This window comes from Macrotis lagotis, chromosome X (assembly GCF_037893015.1).
Source record: "Macrotis lagotis isolate mMagLag1 chromosome X, bilby.v1.9.chrom.fasta, whole genome shotgun sequence".
NCBI classification, from domain to species: domain Eukaryota; kingdom Metazoa; phylum Chordata; class Mammalia; order Peramelemorphia; family Peramelidae; genus Macrotis; species Macrotis lagotis.
In genome coordinates, this window is record NC_133666.1 from 338912013 (window position 1) to 338933551 (window position 21539).

At 44.5% G+C, this 21539-nt stretch overlaps 1 long non-coding RNA gene across 3 annotated transcripts; it reads right to left on the reverse strand.

The window, feature by feature from the left end:
* Nucleotides 1-8255: 8255 nt before the first annotated feature.
* LOC141499917 (uncharacterized) lies at nucleotides 8256-20952 on the reverse strand. Of its 3 annotated transcripts, none has more exons than XR_012471798.1 (5): nucleotides 20676-20952; nucleotides 11860-12076; nucleotides 10712-10769; nucleotides 9737-9936; nucleotides 8256-8928 (listed from the first exon to the last, which is right to left on the reverse strand). It is a non-coding gene; the product is annotated as an uncharacterized LOC141499917 (long non-coding RNA). The 3 variants fall into 3 exon arrangements; XR_012471797.1 differs by having other exon boundaries at nucleotides 9737-10084; XR_012471799.1 differs by having other exon boundaries at nucleotides 9737-10084; nucleotides 20593-20952.
* Nucleotides 20953-21539: the final 587 nt, after the last annotated feature.

The window sequence follows — 21539 nt, forward strand, 5'->3', positions numbered from 1 at the left end:
GTAAACTTGATGATTCTTTCACCTGTAAAAAAGTGGACTAATTATAGAGAGTTATTTCAGGGGAATTAGGACTGCCCTTCTTCATTGCTAAATAATTGTGAGTAGAGTAGAGGGTATTTGGATGATTACATAGGCAAGTAAAGATTAATTTGAAAAGAGAGAAACTGCAAGTTTAAAGAGCAAATAGGAATGTCATGAGAAGGCAAGAGGATCCTGAATAGTTGCTTTTTGGAAAGCAAGAATTAGATGAGAGAAATATTTCAAAGGAAAGGTTGACATGATTTGATGATTGTGAGAACAAAGAAAAGTACAAAATCAAACTTTCTTAGGAAAATTTTGAGTTTGGATGACTAGATGGATAATGATGTTATTGACAAGAAAGAATCTGAAGAAAGGAGACTTGGGGAAGAAGATGGGGTCAGTCTAGGACAGAATGGATTTGAGGTGGAAATGGCCATATGCAGATGAAAAGAGGCAGGTGATTGAAAATTCTGCTCTGGGTAAGAGGTTGAATTTGAAAGTAAATACTATTGATTGAAATATAGACCATACTTTCCCTCAAGCTCTGCCTTCTCTGAATTATAAGTGCTTGTAGTTTGTGTGAAATTATTATACATGTACACATATATACATATATATGTATATATGCAAATACAGATCACTCTTTTCCACACAAATTAAGATTTAAAACTTAATGTGACCTAAATTAAATGACATTACTATTGTAGGTAGAGAAGTTATGATTTGAGACTTCAGGAATTTCAAACAACTTTGCTATACTCTCAGAGTTTTTAATAAAAGGGTCATTTTTTATAGACAGATGACAGATACATGTAGAGTTTGAATTTTTTAATACACTGTAAAAATGTGTGACCACATTTTAAAAAACCCTATCAGTTTGTTGTGCTTGAGTACATTTACAAGATGAATTTTAAAATTGCAGTTATTAATTATATTGAAAAAGCAAATAATAATAGACCTTTCAGGGACCTTCATAGTACCTTAGAAGGGCATATATCCTTGGTAGGTAGATAAAATTAAGTTTTTGGTGCATCTGCTGTGCAATTTGATTTTAGCTGTGTGGGAAGAAATCTCCTATGAATCTGTCATCTGTAACTTGAAAAATGCTGTCTTTCAAATGAAGTAGAAGGTAGTGAAGATGACACATGGTAGGAAAACTGGGGAGAAGAGAATGACAATGAATGTGACAAAGATGACAGCAATACTTATTAAAATGAATAAAACATCTTTATTTGAATGGAAAGGTAAACATTTTTTACAATAAATGTGTTTTTATGTGGCAAATCTTCTAATTATTTTTCTGTGTGTGTGTGTGTGTGTGTGTGTGTGTGTGTGTGTGTGTGTGTCTGTGTGTGTCTGTGTCTGTGTCTGTGTGTGTTTGTAGAGTAGCAAAGATCCCTAAGAGAAGATAGAGGGGAATAAGCCTAAGGATGCTAAGAATAGTGTTTTGTGGAGCCCATGTGTAGGGAGAGTGGGACATCAGAATCTACCAAATATGATAGATAGATGAGTGATCAGAGAGGTAGGAAAATAGTCATGTGGGTTCAGTGTCACAGGAGTCAAAATAAATACAAAAATATTTATTAAATACTTACTATACCCATCAGGTTCTGAGGGTGAAGGCAAAATAATGAAAAGAACTTACCTCCTATAAGGGTAAACACAAAATACATATATAACTAAATTCATCATATACAAAGTAAATATAAGGAGATTTCAAAGATAGGAGTGGAGGAACTCTGACATCTGGGAGTTTGCGAGAGGACCAGAAATGTAGACATTAGCGCATCACTAGTCTTTGAACAAAGAGAGCAATTCTATGAGATGATAACAAGTTTTGAAGGAGAGAGAGGTAGAGAAGAAATGGAATGATTAAAGGAAGGAATTTCATAATTTTTCATCTTGTAAATGAAACAGTTGTAAAAGCAACACCAAGGATTTAATCCTTATTGTGTGGCATAGGGGAGATAAAAATGATTCCTAGCACTTGTTGAAGAATCTTAGACCAAAGGCAAAGGGTACAAATGGAGAGGAATAATGGAAGCTATAGCCAAATCAGTAAGAATTTATTAAGCAAGCATCTGCTGTGTGCTAAGTGCTAGAATTACAGTAATTGAGAAATCGAAGAAACTGAGGACAAAGTAATAGAAAGATCATTGCTGGGATTATTGAACTCTGTAGAATTGTCTAGCATTTGTAAACCAGGAGCTGAAGTCAAGACAGAGATTCTGGTAATGTGCTTATATTTTATCAACAAGGATTGAAACGGATGGGAACTTAGAAAATATTTAAATTACTGAGTGGAGGGCCAGAGCTTATAGGCCCAACATGTCTGGTCCCAAACTCCAGTATGTTAGTACTCCTCCTTGCTCTAGGACTGTCACTGAGGCCTGTGACCCAGATTTGAGTATTGGCAAAGCAACAGAGTCCTGCCTCAGCACTAGCATGGAGAACCTTATAATCCTCTAAGTCAGTTGTTCAACACCAGTATGGTTTATGGATTGAAAGCTCTGGAAGTACTTTGCAGCCCCTGCTAATCCAGGACCTTTCAAGACCTGCTCCTGTTTTTCTGGGGCTTGGTCTGTTCTGCCATGGTCAGCATTAACACTGTGCTCCTCTCTCACCCTAGTGCAACAGACTTTCCTAACTACCTTCTAAGTTGTCTTGGGCTGAAAAACTGTTTCATTATGGGTAACTGCTACTTTTAGAGTTGTTATTTAAGGGGATTTGAGGGAAATTTCAAGTGAGTCCATCCCTTTACTCCAAGTCATCTTGGGTCCCCTTCCCTCTCTATTGACTTCTTAAACTGTTGTCCTTTTAGGTTTTTCTATTATTTTTTTCTGTGTGAATTGAGAATGATAATCACACTTGGAGAACCACTTCCAAAACAGTCAGCTTTACCCTGAGTATGGCTCATGCTAAAATCCCTGGCAACATAATGATAGTTTTCATATAATGGCTCTTAAAATATTTAAGTTAATTCCCCTTTGCAAAAGGAGTAAAATTAGGTGTAACTAGCTTTATGAAATAGATGTATCCGTGACATTTATATATTAAGAAGATTACTTCTATTCCTAACTATATTTTCAAAGGGACTTTCCTTATAATTTCAGAGATATTTAGCAAGGTTGACCTTCAGCTGAAATGTTTCTTAAGCATTTATCTTAAGCATTTTAAGCAAATATCTACATCATAAAGGTACATTTACAATTCAAAGGAGGGCTTTTTAGTGTCATTGTAGATCCAATGCAGGACCTGGATTAGGAAGACTAGAGTTCACATCTGATCTCTGACTAGTGTGAAACTTTGGGCAAGATACTTCTTATTTTCTTTAGTTTCCTTATCTGTAAAATGAGCTAAAGAAGGAAATGGCAACCTACTCCAGTATCTTTGCCATGAAAATTCCAAAGGGGGTCACAAAAAGTTGGATATGACTAAACACCACAATGCAAAGAAATTATTTGAGTGAATTGTTACAATAATACAAATGAATCTATTTAGTAGGCTCCAATTTTCATAATTTTCTAAAGGTTTACATATATTTAGAGCTAAAAGGAACATTAAATATGATCTAGGAAAATAAAACTTGGAGAGAGGCAAAATGACCTGCCAATGATCGCAAAGGCAATAAGCAGCAGAGTAAGGGTTTGGACCAAAGCAAATCCAATGTGCTTTCCATTGAACCATGGTTCCTCCTCTCACATAAGTTGCAGATGTCCTATATGTTGTGAAGAACAAGAACTTTACAACTTTCAGAGCCTGGAGTTCTTTGAGAATTTTCTCCCTGACTTTTGTTCTGTCTTAGTTGCAACTGTAGCCGCTGGCTACTTGGATTTGATTCTGCCTATGATGAATCATTATTCAGCCTTGGGAAATCATGGGTGGAAAATAAAACAAAAATTTATTTAAAAGGTTACAAAACATAGGAAGGGCTAGAGGGAGGGAGATAGAGAGCTAAAAGTATAGCCAAGCATGGCTGGGCCATTCCTTGTTAGAGAAGACTGAGGCAGCCCTGAGCTCTGGTCAAATCCAGGTTTTTATGTCTTGTCTCTCATCCAGAGGGCAAAAGGTGAATTCCCTTCCCTTATACTGGACCCTTAATTAGGTAGAGGGTAAAGCCTAAGGAGCTCAGGATACAATTCAAGAATGGTGAACTCTCCACCCTTAACAGCTTTTAAGATTACAATTGTTTCTGTACAAACATAATTCTCTACTTCAAGTCAATTTACATCTCAATTCACATCTCCACCAAATTCTGTTACATTCACAATTCTTTTCATCTTTCCCCTGCATCAATTGCAGTGATATTCAAGCTGTGCAATTATGAGCAAAGTTCCTGGACTTTGAAACTAAATTTATGTAGTGGTTAAGGAAGAGAGATGGTATATATTAAAAAAAGAAACATTTCCTTCCAAAAGAAGTAAAAAAACTGTCCTTTTAAAAATATTTTTTACTTAGTGAAAGGGGCATAAAAAGGACTTTTCAATTAAAAAAAATAGAAAAGTCATTTGAGGAGAAATAAACAAGTTATGAGAGGACTTGAGACAAAAGTACTAATAATAGAGAAAATTACTGCAATGCATTTTTCCTTGCATTTAATTTGTAGACAATTGTTTTTAGAATTTTAAAGTTTATAGCTCGAAAACTGAATCAAAGAACTGTCTGTGCCCTATGGAATAACTGTATGTAGATTTTTACAGATGAAAGAATATATATTTTGAGCTTTTCAAGATAAGTTAGAGGTGAATCTCTTGACATGGGTATCTTCAAATTAAGGCAGGAGAGAGAGGAACTAGAAAATAAGCAGCATATCAGAAGCTGCACAAAGAAGCCAGAAATGATGGAACTGAAGATGATGGAGTTTAGAAGAGAAGGGCAGTCACTCTGGGCTAAGTCCAACTAACTAGAGAGAAAAAGATTGTACACTGGATGTGAAGAGCTGATTTCACTGGAAGAAAGCTCTGATACTAATAGTTGATTGGAGAAAAGCAGAATCCTCAATTATATCAAGAACTGATTGTATAAAATCCTATTTCTGGAACCATTTGTTATTTTGTCCTTTATTCCCAAAGAAGATCATGACATCAGGGAGGTGATACCATAACAAGCACATGAACTGGGTTTGAGTGAGGGATGCTATACTAAGTTATCAATCTCACTTTCTCCTCAGAGTCATCTGGATCCAGGGGCCAGATATGAATCAGCATGGATGGAGATGACCCCAGATGCTGGGCAATCAGGGTTGAGTGACTTGCCCAAACCCATACAGTTAATAAGTGGCAAATATCTGAGGCTGAATTCAAACTCCTATCCTCCTGACTCCAAGGTCAATGCTCTCCACTGCGCTATTTATAGCTAGAAGTCTGCCTATATTGGTCTTTGCTGACCTCTAAGGCTTGAAGTGGGGAAAATTCCTTAAGCTTAATAGAGAAGATCTGAATGTGTTGAGTTCAGACTGAAGTGGAATGCTTTTCATGAAAGAATGTGATGTTGCCAAATCCTCCAGAAAAGGAATGGAACTCTATATCTCTACATATTCTTTGCTTAAGTCTGCAATTTCCTAAAAGAGCCTAAAATTGTTTCAGTGCCTAAGAGTAGCAAAGAAATCTCTAACAGGGTCACAGAAAAGTACAAAAGAGAAAAGATGTGATGTTTGGGGTTAGCAAACTATAGCCTGTGGGCCATATCTGGTCTACCCATAAGCTAAGAATAGTTGTGTATGTTTTTTTTTATACAAGTTTTATAGCATTTAAAAATATATATGTTAAAAAAAATTCTTACCTCCAGGCCCAGATTTGGTCCCAGAATATTTCCTAGAATAGCCTAAAGAGATCAAACGCAGTGAAGTCTAAAGTCTTAAAGGAACATGTGAATTTCCTTATTCACGTACCTCAGTGATATAGTTCTGTAAGTTTGTGCTCAATCTCCAGGACACACAGTATGGATTAGTGGAAGAAGGTGCACCAGATTCACAGGTAGACTTTTATGCTATGATTATTATACCTTGGTCTTTTGTTAGTAAATATTTCACATTTAAGAGTTAATGATGTCATTATAGTTGATTTCTTTAAATAGGAAGTACACTAGGTGGCACAGTGGATATCACACTGGGCTTGGAATCAGGAAGTCTCTTCTTTAATGAGTTCAAATCTGGCTTGAAACACTGTGTGACCTTCAGCAAGTCATTTAATCTTGTTTGCCTCAGATTCCTCATCTATAAAATCAGCTGGAGAAGGAAATGGCAAACCACTCTAGTGTCTTTGCTAAGAAAACTTCAAAATAGGGTCACAGAGAGATATACACATGACTAAAAGACTCAAAAACAAGGGTGGGGTGTGGTTCATGAGTTAGAAGAACAAGTTGTAGACATACAATTCTTGCAAATCTGTGTTAAACATAGGATCTTGAGAATTAATTGTATGGCTGCCACATTTGAAGGACCACCTCAATCAGCTAGAGGGGGTACAGGCTGGTATGAACAAGCCAGCTCCAGCTTAGGGAGAGATGCTAGAGTGTTAGGGTCCGAGAATTCCCCAGTCTCTGAACAGAGACACTCGACATAATGGAGATGCAATAGCAAGGGGTTATTAGACTAGCTCGAGCTAGGGTTTCATCCTAGGGCAGGGCTAGGATCCTGGAACCCTGAGTAAAGTGAAGAGAGTCCTTATATATGGTTCAGTAGGGGTTTTCCAAGCATCTGCTTGTTGGATATCTTGAGATGGTGCGGCATGTCCTCATTGGATGCAGGTCCTCAGGGAGGTTCTTTTGTCACATGGTTTATGCGAAATGAACAGGCTCTTAGGAAACAAAATCTTAGGAGGAAACTTAAGCAAGAGGTTGGAATTTAGGCAAGAGTTCATAGGTTTTGACACTCAGGGTCTTACATTTCCTCCTCTTCTTGTTCAATCCAGGAGCACTCATGCTCCTCAAAGGGATGTACAGAACCCCCAGGGAGACAGTTATAAGACTGACTGAGCACCATTAGTTGGATAGTGTTGAACCTGTTCCTAATGAAAGCAAGCATTCGGTTTAATATGCAGGGCCAGAAGGTGAGGAGGAGTAAAAGCATTATCATGGGGTCAATCAGGGTAGAGATCAATGTGGTGAGCCATGGGGATTGGTTGAACCATGCTTCAGACCATCCTTCTTGCTGTTTTTCTTTCTTTCCTTTGGCCAACCCCTCCATTACTTTAGCCATTGATTCTCTGACTACACCAGTATGGTCAGCGTAAAAGCAACACTCTTCTCCCAGAGCAGCGCACAATCCCCCCTGCTGTAGGAAGATCAAGTCTCCTGTTCTGTAAAACTACTTCCAAAAGAGAGGTAAGGGATTTCTCCAGGTGTGAGATTGATTCTTCTATTCTGCTAATGTCCTCATCTACTGCTGCTCTGAGGGAGTCGAATCCTTTCTGATGGAGAGTGAGAGAGGAAATCCATGTACTTGCTCCCACCAGTCCTATTCCAAACATTGTGGCTGTGGTTAGGGCAGTGAGGGGCTCCCTTCTTATTCTGAAAAGGAGCGTTCTCCTTTCCTGCCCTGCCCAGGAGTTGTACATAACCTCTTCCTCATGGTAATAGACTTTAGGGAAGATAAGTACCTGGATACAATACTCTGAAGTTAAGTTCATTAATACCTGGAGATTAACACATGGGGTAATGTCCATGATAGAGCAAATCCACCATCCATTAAGGCCTGGGGAGATCCATTTGGTAGTACCTAGTGACTCCAGAGAATGGGAAGAATTGGACAGGGTTTGGTACTCTGGAGGGACTTTCCCTAAACATGTACCACTCACTGACACTGACTGTAGGGTAAGTCCTGGCCCCTTTCAGTCCCATTTACAGGAAGAGGGAGGGTTTTGAGGTGCGCTAAAGTTCACCACCAAGCCTACTGGTTCAGAGAAGGGGGCTTTGATATCATAGCACAACCAACATCCATTTGTGACCCCAGGGTCTGATTGATTGAGAGCCTCATATGCAATGATCATAATTTTGCAAAGGGGGTCTTTGAAGGTGGTCATTGTGGGGAGAGTGTCTACAGGTAGGGGTATGGATTGGGTGCCTCTGATAGTTGGGAAAGTAGTTCTAGGTGGTGCTCTCGGGGTGGTGGCACTAACAGGTCAGGCCGTTTCCTTAATAACTGAGTTGGGACCCACAGCTTGTATGATTGGAGTTGCTCTAAGTTTAAGCTGTATAAGGGTTCCCAACAAGGGTTTCTGATAGAGATATAGTCCCCAGGTGAGTCCCAAGACCCACTGCTTATCCTGTTTTCCTTTTTCTGTGAATTTGATTTTGATAAGATTGCAATCCTGCCAATGCCAGGTCTGGGTACATGGTCTTACATATGACATTTCAATGAAAAGGGGCTGGGTAGTCCATTTCTGCTTCCCATCATTAGTAGTTATACAACTCCAGGTTGCACAGTACAGAGATTCAACACCCCCACAGGTCTTCATATCTTGTCCTGTTCTGAACCCTGGACATGCATAAAACCCATTCCTACTCATGGACACCCTTTGTGCTCACCTTCTCCATTCTCCTCCCAACATGTCATCCAAGGGGTTTACTTGCTCTAGATTAAAGTACAAATCAGGCCACCAGGTAAACAGTGGAGCTTCTCCGGTCATTTGGTTATATGTTTCTTGGGTCTCCAGGTTAGATATTTCCAAAATTAGTCTGAAGGGAGTATGATGGTTATTCCCTCCTTTTGCCAGCTGTCAGAGTATCATCCCGGTTAGAGAGAGGAGCAGGTTCCCTCTTATGGGTTTCATATACCCGTGTTAATTTTGTCCTTAAGGGGTTGACTGGATCTGCTGTAGCTTGCCACTGGGCTTCCTGTTCTCAAACATCCTTGGGGCTGGCAGTCCAGATGTGTGAGTGATGTATCCACGCAGGGATTCCGTCAACCTTAACAGCAGTAGGGGTTGTGTAAAAATTATTTGGTAAGGGCCCTTCCATCTAGGTTCTAATGTTTTATAGTTATGCCTTATAACCCAAACCCATATTCCCAGGGAGTATTCAACTGGGGGGGGGGTTCCTTCTTGCCCTTTGAAATTGTATAGAGCCCTAAGAGCCAGCCAAATCTCCCACTGGGTTTGCTGTGAGGCTTTTAAAGTGGTTCGAAAGCTGGGAAGGGCATTTTAGAGGGAGTGGGTTGGAAAGGAAGGAATGACAGGAGGAGGGGTCACATACATTATTTCAAAGGGGGTTAAGCCTAGGTGATGGTGGTGTTTCAGGAGCGGAACAGGGCAAAGGGAAGGAGGGTCACTCAGTCTCTGCCAGTCTCTAGAGTCAATTTGGTTCGAGTCATCTTTAAAACTGTTCATTCTTTCTACTTGTCCTGAACTCTGGGGATTATATGCACAATGTAGTTTCCAATCTATCCCCAATACCTTAGAGATTCCCTGGCTAATTTTACTAATAAAAGTAGGCCTGTTAACAGGACCCATGGCTTATTCTCAGTCATACTTGCTATGTCGGCGTATCTCAGAACTATTTCTTCCAAAATCTTTTTAGCTACTACTTTGGCTGTTTCTCTCTTTGTAGGAAAAGCCTCAACCCATCCCAAGAATGCATCCACTAGGAATAGAAGATATTTGTACCCATATTTCCCTGGTTTAACTTCTGTGAAGTCAATTTCCCAACTCCTTCCTGGCAGCTGCCCCCTAATTCTATGCCCTAAGTGATGTCCTGTCATCTTTCCTGGCCTCATTACCTGGCAGGCTCGGCAAGCTCTGGTAAGCGTCTTGGCTTGGGATTGAAATCTGAGGTGTGTTGTGTCTAAGAGCTGCAGCATCTTCTTTTTGCCTAGATGAGTTGAGGGGTGAAGCTGATACAGGAGGTGTTCTAGAGATTCTGGAAGCAAGAGTTGGTGGCCGGCTGTATAATACCAGACATGGGTGTCTTTTTCAGCGTCTGTTATCAATTGGATCCAAGTTAGGTCAGAGTCCGAATAGGATGGTTGGGGGTAGGTCCCCCATACCAGGAGGGGGTATGGATAACTGGAGGACACCAACCCCCTGACTGTCGAAGCCCTTCTCCACCTCTTCCTTGGCTGCCATGTCTGTGAAACGGTTTCCACAGGCTGTCAATGTGTTCCCTTTCTGGTCTCCTGGAACATGGATCACATCTACTCTGGCAGGAAAGAGGACTGTAGAAGGCCACCCACAGCATACCTACTGGCCTTGCAGGACATGAGATGAAGTCCCGTAGAGCAAACTCCGGGATATAGGCCAAGGCACACCTTGGTCGCCTCAAATCCTCGGCCACAAGGAAACTGGGAGGCACCCCCATATCTACCCATCTACTTCCCTATTTCACCTGTCCCTCACTTGACAAATTTCCTCATAGAGACAATCGACAAAGGCAATGCAAGAGGCTCAGACCAATCTGATATACGCCTCAGGAGATCCTCCCATACCCTGCTTCCACATATAGAATATTGTATATAAGCTTACATACGCAGAAATAAATTGGACTTGCCCCCTGATTGCCTGTGTGAGTTGTCTTTCTTCGGCAGTCCCTGAGGGTCCACAGATGGAAGAGCCCTGCCCAACAACAAATGGTGCCAAACCCGGGAACCAGTCTGAAATTGCAGGCAATCTCTGGATGGTCCCCACCCCCAACCATGAGTAATGTAACCGCTCTTCCCCATCTCCTGCAGGCCCGTAACCGGTTACACCCTTCTTACCTTATTTTCGCTTTCCTGTCTTTTTTTCTTCCTCTTGTTTTCTATCTCATACTGTTTCCTGAAAAGAAAATGAGATAGCCAAAGATGGGCAACTATCCTTCTGTGTCCTATACAGCCCAAGCCCGGGTGGTTCAATCACTTCTCAAATCTCGAAGAATAAAATGCTCCCTTAAGGAATACATAGCTACCCTATCCCTGGTAAAAACAATAGCTCCTTGGGTAGAGGCATCACATGTCATGGATCCTGACATTTGGAGCCACGTTCTTGCACTGGCCCGGAGGAGGGAAGCCTTTGGGGACTTCAAGCCCCACCTTTGCTTCTATCCCATAGTAGCAGCTGTACACTTCTGCCTTCCCCTCCCACTATATTACAAGGCACTGCCTGTGACTTGGGTGACAGTGACTCTGAAGACACTGATTCAGAGGACGCCGACATAGCAAGTATGACTGAGAATAACCCAAGACAGTCAGGGGAGACTATACCAAATGGAGGATAAAGATAAAGCCCCTAAACTCGATGAGGGAGGACAAGAACAAGAGGGAGACGATGGTGAGGCTGAGGAAGGGGATTCTGTACCACCCTCCCTATACCCTTCCCTGCCCTGCTATTTACCCCCCCGCCATGGAATGAGGAACAGGCAGCACAGATAACAAAAGGATGTGGCCCCAACTGCTGCAGCCCCAGCTGCTGCGCCCAGAATTCAATAACAGGAACCAGCCCAGACATACCAAAAAAGGGAAAAAGCAGACATAAGCACCTTAGAGACAGGGAGCCCCCCCCACTTCCCCACTGTGCCCGTACTCCCTGCCCCCACTTGGGCAGAGGACTTGTGTAGAGTGAGAGATGCCGCATGGGGGCAGTGGTCACCGACTGGGAAGGACTTTCAAAGTCCTTTGTTTCCTCCCATACCACCACATCCTGAGGCTCCTCAACTCCCCCAAGTCTCAGCTTTCCCAGTTGACACCAACCCAACGCCACAACATCCTGCCAGGTGGTACCCCACTGATCCTAAACTTATGGGGAAAATGAGGAAAGTTGCTAGAGAGGAAGGTTTAGCGAGCCCTTATCTATAACAACTTCTAGATGACTGGAGTATAGACTTATGCTGCCCAGGGGACTATAAGCAAATCATGAGAACCCTTTTCACCTTGGGAGACTTCATTCTATGGAAGTCTCTATATTATGACGAGTGTGAACAGCTCGCTGAAAGAAACGCAGGCTCCAGGGTGCCAATCACGGCAGACATGGTACAGGGGGAAGGCGTCTATTCTACCACAATGGCTCAGGCCCAAGGACCCCCTCAGTATTTTGATCAGATCAGGCTCTGTGATCTGAGAGCCTGGCGCCGGATTCCCAGGTCTGGCCTAGCAAAAGAGAAAATACATAAATTAATACAAAGACCCGATGAGCCTTTTCAGAATTTGTAGCAAGAGTGGAGGAGTGGGTATCTTACAAAGTTACTCATGCAGGAGCACAGGAAGCTATGATTAAGGAGGTACTGAAGGAAGGATGCACGGCAGATTGTAAGCAGGCCATAGAACTCACTAAAAGTCAGGAGATACTAGACTGGGTCTTGGTTGGTAAGGATATTGGCACTCCTAAACACCAGGCCACCACCCTTGCCCAAGCTATGGTAGCCCTTTGAGTAGATAACACACCAAAGGGAAACGCCCTCCCACATGAAAGCCCAAATGGCAGCTGCTTTGCATGCAGGGGTTTTGGTCATCTGGAGAAGGATTGTGCCAATCGCTGTGGCCCACGAAACCGTTCCTCCTCAACCACAGAGGACAAAGCCCGCCCAAGAACAGAGTGCCCCAAGTGCCACAAAGGTTTTCACTGGGCCAAAGATTGTAGGTTGGGAAACGTGGTGTGGGGCAGCCCTCAGCCCCACACCGAGAGGGAAGGACATCCTATGGACAGCCCCGATAACTTTCAAACAGCCAAAAACCACTCTCCTTGTCGAAGGTCTCCCTTATACGGGGGTGATTGACATAGGAGCTGGTAAGACCATCTTTCCTTTAGAACAGCCACCCCACCCCCGTTGTGGCTTCGTAATAACGGCCCTACCGTTCATGGAATATCTGGGTCAACCCCCTGGTAATGAAGGACCTCCAATGGGCTGACCCCGACAGCCACTCTAGTCGCTTTAGTCCCCTCCTCATCCCTGGTGCTTCCACCATTCTGTGGGGTTGAGATATCCAAACCCAAATGGGTCTCGTTATGACTACAGACACCAATACTCACCCCCAATTCTAAGGGCTCTGGTCGATTCTCTGCCCTCATACCCATCTCCATTCACCATTCCTCCTATGAAATGGAAGGCAGAGACTCCGGTATGGGTTGATCAGTGGCCCCTCTCAGCAGAGAAACTGTCCATCCTCAAAGACTTAGTTAAACAACAACTCACCTTGAAGCATATTGTCCCCACCAGTCCCTGGAACTCTCCAGTCTTTGTCATCAAAAAGAAAGCCTTAGGAAAGTTTCACTTTCTTCATGACCTTTGGGCCCCAAATTCAGTAATAGAACCCATGGGGGCCCTCCAACCCAGTCTCCCTGCCCCATCAGCCATTCCAATACACCAACCCATAATTATTATAGATATTAAAGACTGCTTCTTCAGCATTCCCCTTCACCCTACAGATGCCCCACGTTTTGCCTTTTCTGTGCCATCAACCAATCGTGGAAGTCCAGCAGAACACTGCCACTGGGTTGTTCTCCCCCAAGGCATGGTTAATAGCCCCACCTTGTGTCAGCTCTATGTCAATCATGCTCTCGCACCGATCCGAGTTATTCCTATCCTCACCCTCATCCATTACATGGATAACATCCTCATATCCCATCCAGATCTCTCTATCCTTACAACAGTCTATGAGTAGATTCTTGACTCTCTCACAGCCTCCAATTTGACTATAGCTCCTGAAAAAGTTCAATGCATACCCCCTTACACATATCTAGGATTCACCCTCAAATCTGACACGGTCCTTGTAGGAAAACCAAAACTAGATCTAAAATGGCCACTCAATCTCACGTCCCTCCAAGAAATTTGTGGAAATATAAATTGGGTCAGGCCCTTTCTCAGCCTCCCAACGGATGCCCTTAGACCTTTATTTGACTGTTTGAAAGTTGACCCCCGCCTGGCTAGTTCTCGTAAACTCACCCCCGAAGTGCTTAACTCTCTAGACCTCGACAACAAAGCCCTCCCTAACGTAGGCCTTAAACTCTATGACCCCTCATCTCCTATTTCTACTCATATCTACTGACACCTCTCCAACCTGTGGCAAGATGGACCACTATATTGGATCCACATGGCTCTGTCTCGCCTTCCTTGCATAGGCTCGCTTAACTATGTAATCTCTGATTTTATTCATTGCTCTAGACTAGCCTCTCTTCTCATTTTCAGAAAAGAACTGGACTCCATAATCCTCCCTTTTCCTCTTCACTCTTTAACTATCTCTTTTGCCTCCTGGGATCTTATAGCTCTCTCCTTGGCTGGCTTCCCCAGCCGTCTATCATGTCACTACCCTAAACAGCCTCTGCTCAAATCCCTCCCCTCTCTTCCTCTCACAGTAGTCACATGTGCCTTTCCTCAGAAACACCCTCTCCCCAAAGCCGCTACATTCTTCACAGATGCCAATCGCACCCACTGTGGTTACTTTACCACAGATGCTGCTATAACCACAACCACACACACAGTTCTGCACACCCAGTCTGTCCAATGGGTGGAACTGTATGCAATCCTTCTTGTATTTCTCCATTTTCCTTCCATCCATTTTAACATTTTTTCTGACAGCTCTTACGCGGTACAGAGTGTCTCCTCTCTACCCCTGGCCTTTCTATCCCATGACGGGTCCCCTATCTCAGCTATTATGACTCGTCTCCAGCAAGTTCTCCACATCAGAAAGCAACCCTGGTTTATTTCTCACATACGCTCTCACTCTGACCTCCCAGGTCTGTTGGCCTCTGGCAATGTTCCATTGACTCTGCCCTTGCATTAACTGTTCATACCCTTTCCCCAATACAAGCAGCAAAGGAATTACATACTTGCTTCCATTTATCTCCTCGTTCTCTGCACTCACTATACCCCTCTCTCACCCTTGCCACTTGTAAACACCTAGCTAGGGCATGCTCTCGATGTGCCTCCTTTCTACCCCTAGGAACTCTTTCCCATTCAGGGGTAAATCTGAGAGGCCTCTGCCCCAATTCCTTAAGGCAAGCTGATTTCACTCATGTCCCCTCTTTTGGCTGCCAAAAATATGTTTTCACAGCCATTGATACCTTTTCCGGATTTTTCTGGGCCAAGCCATTCTCCAAGGCCTTCTCTCAGCTATCTGTGTACTGGGAGTACCCCACACACACTTAAAACAGACAATGGTCCCTTATTCACATCTGCTACTTTTCGCACCTTCTGCTCTGAGTGGACTATCTCCCTTAAACACAGTATTCCATATAACCCCCAAAGATAGGCTCTGATTGAGAGAGCTCACTTCACTCTTAAATCTCTCCTAGAAAAATTCCTAATAGACACCCAAATTATGCCTTCTCCAGGCAATGTTCACCATGAACTCCTTACAATCTGATGACAGACATTGGGCCTCCCTTTTTCTCTCTTCCACCTCCCTCCCCTTGGTATCATGGAGGGACCTACTGTCTGGGAAATGGCAACCTCCTGCACCATTACTAACCCAGGGCAGAGGTTTTGCTTGTGTTTTTCCTACAGACAGCTCATCCCCTGTTTGGTTTCCTGCATGCCTAATCCGCCTGATCTCCTCCAAACATGGATCAAGTCCTTCAACATCAGATGGAGCAGCTCTCCGTGATGGAATGTGACTCATCTCCTAATTCTTCTCATCCTCAACCAAGGCGAAAGAGACGCCGCCTATGCCATGCCAAAGACTCTCACCCTGTGACTTGGGGGGATATAAAAGCCTTACAATCCCAGGATGAAGAGACATTACGCCACCAGGGTCACTCCTCCCCCTCCCCCATATCCCCCTTTTCTCATGATATATGCCATCATTACTTCTAACTCTGCTGCCTGAGCCGAGCATCTCTGGGCCCTCATTCCCAACACCCCTGTACTTCTACCGGTTAGTGCCGATGCTACCATCTTCCCCATATTCCTCTCCTCTACCCCCTCAACAGGTCTCCCCATGCAAGAACAGCCACATGTACACCCCCATCCCATTAACGGTACATTTAACATATCCTCCACCCTTGCTTTTACAGTGGGTCGCCAGCTGACCAATTGATCGCTGACCGCACCGTCCTTCTCAGACAATGCCAACAAACTGAATTGATCCCATACAAAACTGACAACTCCGGCTGGATGAGGGGGTGGAGATCCTCCCTGTGTCCTGTTACTGCCCACATTAGGCCCTCCCCCCACACCTTCAAATCCCTACCTGTCTGTCCCCCTCTCCCTCCCTCTAGACATTCCCCATTTTCCTGGCACCCCTTTCCTCCCTGGCAACCCTGTGTCAATTACCAACCATACGTCATTACTCCCTCTCTCTCCCTCTGGAAGACTCCCCAACTGTCCCTTGCAAGTGGCCACTTCGGATCTTGGCCTAGACAGGGAGGAACTATTGCCACTGCTATACTAGGATCTTTCCTCCTTTGTGGCCCTCACTCTTGCACTGATCTTCTCCCTGTAGTGCTGGCTTCAGGGTTCAAATGGTACAACGGGACTTACAACCATGCTTCCCTTGACTATTCCTCTCTCACTTTCATCTTCGACCCCCCTTGTGTCCTCCCTCCCTTCTTCCTTCTGCATTCAAATGCCACCTCCTTCACGAACATCCTCAACTGCTCCTCCACCTCATGTACCCTTTCAAATTGCTGGGACAATTACTGCACACTCCATGAAGTACTCAGGCTCCCCAGGTGTCTGTGGGTTCCTGTGGAGTCACATGGCCATGCCCATCACCTTTCCCTCCTCCTTGACCATCCAAAACGGGACATTGGACTCCTAGCTCTCCTTGTAGCCTCCTTAGTCACCTTTTTGGCTTCCTCAGCTGCCGCTGTTGCTGTAACCCTTACTCAGACAGCCCCAGCATCCTCTGTAAATTCCATAGTCTCTCAGACTGCTTCACTCTTTGACCAACAACAGGAAGCCAATAACCTCATACAAGGTGCGATTATGAACCTGAACCAACAAGTACAACTCACCAATGAACGCATTGATTTCGTGGAAAAACAAATCAGAACCCTCTGTGATGCTAGATACCATGATATCTGTGTCACCCCCTTTCCTGTACGCAACCTCTCCCATGCTCGCGCCACCCTCAGCACCCAACTAGCTGGTCCATGGAACTCCCTTTTTACTGATCAACTTGCAAACATGTCCCATAGTACAGTCCTCCTTAAGGCTACCACGGCCAGTCCCCTCATTCCTTCTACTTTTCTTGATTCTCTCATACAAGAGGTCACTTCCTGGTTCTCCCTTCCCCGCATGACCCTCCTTACTGTAGCACTCCTAGTTACTGGAGGTCTCTGGTTATCTTGTACTCTCTGCAAAAGCCTCATTCGACAGACCCAACAAGTTGCTCTCCACGCTGAGATCCTCTTGGCCTCTTTAAAAAAGGAGGGGGGATATGTAGGAGGCCGCCCCACAGCATACCTACTGGGCTTGCAGGACATGAGATGAAGTCCTGTAGAGCAAACTCTGGGATATAGGCCAAGGCAAACCTTGGTCGCCTCAAATCCTCAGCCATAAGGAAACTGGGAGGAGCCCCCATATCTAACCATCTACTTCCCTATTTCACCCATCCCTCCCTTGACAAATTTCCACATAGAGACAATTGACAAAGGCAATGCAAGAGGCTCAGGCCAATCTGATATAGGCCTCAGGAGATCCTCCCATACCCTGCTCCCACATATAGAATATAATATATAAGCTTACATATGCAGCAATAAATTTGACTTGCCCCCTGATCGCCTGTGTGAGTTGTCTTTCTTCAGCAGTCCCCAAGGGTCCACAGATGGAAGAACCCCATCCAACAACAGAGGACAGCCTGTAGTAAGTCTAAAATCTCTTGTTTATGTTTAATCTCTTTGCCTTCTGAGTGATGAACCCTTGTTCTTGATATAAAGTCCCATGCACATGGAGCGTACTGAAGGTATATAGGCTGTCAGTGTAGATTGTAACCTTCTTTCCTTCTGCCAGTTGCAAGGCTTTGGTGAGAGCTATCAGTTTGGCCTTTTGGGTGGAAGTATCCCAGGGCAGGCTTTTAGTCCAGATGACTTCACCAGTGTCAGTCACAACAGCTGCTCCTGCATCTGCTGTCCATTCTTCATGAAGCTACTCCTGTCCGTGAACCATACCACTTTGGGGTAGGGCAAGGGATCATCTTTCAAGTCTGGTTGAACTGCCTGGGTTTTGGCTAGGATGTCTGGGCAATGGTGTAGTGGGGGCTATAGTTTGGGGTCTGGCATGAGGGTGGCCAAGTTCAAAGAGGCTGGAGCCCCAAACTGTATACAGGATGCATCAAGAAGGAGTCCTTGGTAGTGTGTAAGGTAGGCATTGGAGATTCATCTTCCAGGGGGTTGCTTCAGAACTCCCTCAACAGCATGGGGTGTTGTCACTAGCAACTTCTGACTAAAGGTCAGCTTATCTGCATCTCTAACCAATAGGGCTGTGGTGGCGATGATATGTAGACACAATGGCCATTCTGAGGCTACTGAGTCTAATTTCTTAGAGAAGTAAGCTACTGGTCATTTCCAGAGTCTTATGGTTTGAACTAGGACCCCTTTTGCTATTCCTTTTCACTCATTCTACATAGAGCTGGAAACTCTTAGAGGGGTCAGGAAGAGCTAGGGCCGGAGCAGATAGCATATCTTTCCTTAGCTGCTGGAACACCTCATCCATAGCTTTTGTCCATTCCCATGGTTTCCCGCTGTCACAAGCCTCATAAAGAGATCTAGCCTTCTCTGAAAACCCCGATATCCAGAGACAACAGTAAGCCACCGACCCCAAGAATTCATGTAGTCCTCGGCTCGTTGTTGGAATAAGTAGGCTAAGTACTGTTTGTTTCATAGCATCCGTCAACCATCTTTGCCTCCCTTTTATCTTGTACCCTAAATAGGTGACCTCTTTTTGGCACAGCTGGGCCTTCTTTGCACTTGCTCGATATCCCAATTTCCCCAGGGACTCCAGCAAGGTCCCCGTGGCCCTTTGACAGTCTTCCAGTGTCTCAGCTGCCAGAAGGAGGTCATCTACATACTGGAGGAGTGTGACTTCTGGATGTTCAGTTGTTCAGTCCTATATTTCCCTAGGTCTTTATGGAGGGCCTCGTTGAAAATGGTAGGAGAATTCTTGAACCCTTGAGGGAGCCTGGTCCAGGTAAGCTGTCCCATGAGCCCTTTTTCCTCATCTTGCCATTCAAACACAAAAATTTCTTGGCTTTTAGGAGCGACTTGCAGACAGAAAAATGCATCCTTCAAATCCAACATGGTATACCAAATTTGGTCCAGAGGCAAGGCACTAAGGACGGTGTATGGGTTAGGGACAGTGGGGTGTATATCTATGACACAGGCGTTGACTTCCTGTAGGTCCTGGAGAGACTTATAATCCTTCCCTCCCGGTTTCTTCACTGGGAGGAGAGGAGTATTCCATGACGACTGGCATTGTTGCAGGATCCCTGCCTCCAACAACCTCCTAATATGAAGAGTTATGCCCTGGCCAGGCCTCTCTGGACATGGGATATTGCTTAACTCTGGCCAGTTCTGTCCCTGGTTTCAGTTATATATATATATATATATATATCTATATATTTATGTATATTTATGTCAGGTAGGTGCTTGGCCCATCCCATGCCTGCAGTTTCAGCCCAAGCCTGGGGATATTGTTTGAGCCAGGGCTCAATGTCCTCTTTATTAGCTGGGGTTTCTGGTTGGAACAAATGATGTTCATCTTTCTGACACAGCATGAGGGTCTAGATTGCCACCCTGCTGGGTTCCTCAGCCACTTTCATTTTCCCTAAGGGTTGCCCATTTCTGTCTATTACAGAGACTCCCTCATTCTCAAAATATACACGAGTCCCTACTTTAATGAGGATATCCCTTCCGAGTAATGGGGTGGGACATTCTGGGATCACCATGAAGGAATGACTGACTTGACCCGTACTCAGGTTCAATTTTCTCACAGTGGTCCACTGGTATGGCTTAGTTCCCGTGGCCCCCTGGACCCAGCTGACCCTGTCAGACAGTCTGCCCCTGGTAGAAATGAGTACAGAATGTTCTGCCCCATTATCTACCAGGAAATTTACATTAGTCCCTTCCACCTTCAAAGTTACCCTGGGCTCAGGGAAGGGGGCTGAGTCCTGATATCCTCAGTCATTATCCTCCATGGTGGTAGTCAAAAATGTGTTTAGGCCTGGTCTTCCTATCTTCCCCTTCCTTTTTCTTTTTCCTGGGCATTCCCTCGCTCAGTGCCCCCTTTCTCGGCAGTATGCACATTGATCCCTTTCTAGTCTTCCCTTGTGTGGGTGTTTATTAGTCCTGGAACCTTCCCAGGGTTCCCCTCTAGTTGCTGCTAGCAGAATTTTAGCCATTTTCCCTATTGTTTCTTCTGGTTTCCCCAGCCTGATATTTGTGTTCCTCTGCTCTGATCCTTTCTACCCTTTCTTCTGGGGTCTCTCTATTATTGAAAACTCTTTCAGCTACTTCTACCAAATCTTGCAGTGATTTCTTTCTCAATCTTTCCACCTTCTGCAGTTTCCTCCTTATGTCTTGGGGCTGCTTGATTTACAAAAGCCATGACAAAGGCAGCCCTACCACCCTCTGCAGAGGGATCAACTGGAGTATATTGCCTAAAAGCCTCCATCAGTCTTTCTAAGAAAGCTGCAGGGCTCTTATTTAACCCCTGCAAAACATCTCCTACCTTAGCCAAATTAGTCGGCTTGCGAGTCACAGCACAGAGACTGGCCATCAGAGTATGGTGGTACACTTGGAGACACTCGCTACCTTTTGCCTTATTGTAGTCCCACGCGGGGTGGTCAAGAGGAAAGAGTCTGTCAATGATGGCAGGATTCGTGAAGGGTCTGCCATCATCCCCTAGCACGAGCTTCCGGGCCTCTCCTTGTATTATTTCCTTTTCCTCCGTAGTGAAAAGAACCTGGAGGAGCTGTTGACAGTCATCCCAAGTTGGCTGATGGGTAAATAAAACTGAGTCTAACAAGTTTACAAGGTCTTTTGGGTTCTCTGAAAATTGGGCATTCTGGTAGAATTTCTAGTAGAAAAAGGCCAGCATTGTAACACCTGTTCCCCATCTGGTTGGGGAGGGCCTATAGGTCACAATGGCAGAGTTTGCACCACCTCTGGCTCTGGGGTCCTCGTGACTCTCTGTCTAGTCCTGTATGCTGGGCCCTCAGGTTGGGTTGATGATGGTGGAACTCTTGGGGAAGGGGGTGCCAGACCTGGGTTGTATGGTGGGGGAAGAGGTGGAGGTGGAGGAGGAGGAGTGGGAGTAGGTTCCCAGTCTGAATCTAGCTTGGTTAAGACTGGGTCTGAGTCAGGTAACACAGGTGCAGCATTTGGACCCGCCCTTCTTTTTGCTATTAATATCTTTTTCTTGGGCTCTTGCAAGGTGGAAACAAGGTTTTTTAGCCATGCGGGCAGGTTCTGAGCCAGGTCCTGCCCAACAAGGATGTAAGGGACTTGGTTGGGGTGTCCATGCAGTCCTTCCACAAAGACCTTTCCTTTTACTTCCAGGATAATACCCATCCTGAAAGTCCCATCCTGGGGCCAACTCACCCCAAATGCTGGCCATTCTTAATTGCAGAAGGTGATGAAATTTCCTTTCTTGATGTCAACAGATAGATCATGGGC